The following is a 2327-nucleotide window of genomic DNA, read 5'->3' on the forward strand; positions in this document are numbered from 1 at the left end:
CCTCACCCCCACCCCCCAACCCACACACACACACTCCCAAGCTCACACAGTTTAAAAGACAAAGCTAATTTGGTCTTTCCCCAGGGCCTGTGAATATCCTTTCCCTTCCACCAACTTGAGCTCTTAGCTGCAAGGAGATCCGGCTTGGATGTGTGAAGCCACACCTGGATATTCATTTTAGACCTGTAAGGGAATCCATCATTTTTTAAACGCGCGAGTTTTACACATATGAGTCAACAGGAAACGATTACTCTGCTGAGAAACAAATTTATTGCAAACAGTGCTAAACAGAAAATCTAGGGAAACTTCTGGAAGTATGATAGCACCTTGCCTGGTGATCTGAGGACGACCCCACCGTAGCAGTGACAGTCCCAGTTCAGTTCTCCTTGGTGCTCTCTCCCAGGGTGAGCCTGTCGAAGAAGTGCTCAGCCAGGCGATTTCCTGGAGCCCCCAACTGGCGCAGGTTGGTCACGTAGCCACCCATCTCCTTGATGATTTCGACCTGCTGTTGGAGAAAGTGGCGCTTCAGGAAGCTGCAGAAGCAGGCATCGCCTTTGCTGTTAGCCAGCTGGTACAGCTGCAGGAGGCTCTGGTTGAGCGTCTTCTCCAGGTGTAAGGCACATTCCATCGCCATGAGGCCATCACACCAGTCATGGCGTTGTTGATCGGCAATTCTTCCAAGGACGAGGGAGCCATTGCGCTGGATCAGGAAGTGGAATAGCTTCTCGGTGCTCTCCATCCACTTCTGGGACTGACAAAGGAAGTAGAGCGCGAAGTTCACCAGGGCCACCTCATCTTGATTGCAGAAGAAAGCCATGGAAAGGTAGATGTAAGCGGCATACAGCTGCAGCTGGATCTGCGAGTTGATGGCAGCGTTGCTCTCGGCCAGGTAACGGGGCTCCATCTCGGGCTGCTCCATCTCGGGCTGCTCCATCATCTCGGGCTGCTCCATCTCGGGCTGCTCCATCTCGGGCTGTTCCATCTCGGGCTGCTCCATCTTGGGCTGCTCCATCTCGGGCTGCTCCATCTTGGGCTGTTCCATCTCGGGCTGCTCCATCTCGGGCTGCTCCATCTCGGGCTGAGGAGTAGCCATGGCGGCAGGAGGCCTCACGGTCTGGAGCAGGAGCGAGAAGAAGGACACACCTGGTTGCGAGCTGAGGAGCTGGCGAAGTGGAAGCGGCTTCAGGAGCCTCACGGCGACTTGAGGAGAAGGAGGAGGAGCTGAGGAGGCAGGCAGGACACGTTCCTGACTCTGTCCAGTCAGACTGCGAGGCGGCGCCTGGAGCCGCAACTGCCCAAACAAGGGCCGGAAGATAGCAATGGAGACAGCAATGGCGGCACTTGGGGCCTCGGGCTGTTGAACCAGGTCAAAGGTCAAGGAAGAAAGAAAGCTGCGTTCATTCACAGAAGGCATTGTGCTGACCATCCTAACAACATGGTATCTGACATTTGTGAATAAACAGCCAAGTTGTTTGTTTGTTTATTTTATAAATTGTGTGGCTAGTTAACTCTAAGGAAGGAAGTTATCTGAATATCACCTAACCGTGACCGTTTCATTAAAGTAGTGTGAAGACATTATCTCGTATCTTAAGGATTTAGTCACCTTGGCTGGTGACTTCAATGTCTACACTAGTGACTTTTCTTAGGAAGACGGCAAGAGCAAGTGCCTGTGCTTTATCACCAATCCTGACACACTGGGTATTTCTGAACAAATCAGAGCATGGAGTTCCATCTCCCGGAACTTGGGATAGAAGGAGAGAAAGGGCTCTCAAAATTTGTCCTGTACCTCACTTGTACAGCGCCATGCCCCAGCCGGCATACGCATACACACAATAATAAAATAAAACATAAAAAAAATAAAAAATAAATAAACTTAATGGGCTACAGAGATGGCTCAGTTATTAAGAACATACACGTCTTTTGCAGAGGATCGGAGTTTGGCTCTAAGCACCTAATTAAGTCAGGCAGCTCACAGCTCGCTGTAACTCCAGCTCGGGAGGCATTTGACAACTGTGTCCACAGAAACCCCTGCTGTCTTGTGCAAATACCCCCACCCCACCCCATACACACAGTTTTAAAAATTAAAAAGAAATATTTAAAAACATAAAACAAATTTAACAACCACCACAAAATGTTCCCGAGTCCAGTATGGTGTTGTATGCCTGTAATCCCAGCATTTGAAAAGCTGAAGTATGAAGACTATTTCTATACCATCCTAGGGTGCTACATTCCTTGTATTCTATAATCATCAGACTAAAATTTGTAAAATGCGTATTTGACTTAGCAATTTTAGTTACTGAAAATAGGACATACAAGTTTACACTGTA

The 2327-nt window shown here is 48.9% G+C and overlaps 1 pseudogene; it reads right to left on the reverse strand.

The window, feature by feature from the left end:
• Positions 1 to 247: 247 nt before the first annotated feature.
• Positions 248 to 1333, reverse strand: LOC102922916 (ferritin heavy chain pseudogene; annotated as a pseudogene).
• Between the last annotated feature and the right edge of the window lie 994 nt (positions 1334 to 2327).

This window comes from Peromyscus maniculatus, chromosome X (genome assembly GCF_049852395.1).
Source record: "Peromyscus maniculatus bairdii isolate BWxNUB_F1_BW_parent chromosome X, HU_Pman_BW_mat_3.1, whole genome shotgun sequence".
Classification (NCBI taxonomy): Eukaryota; Metazoa; Chordata; class Mammalia; order Rodentia; family Cricetidae; genus Peromyscus; species Peromyscus maniculatus.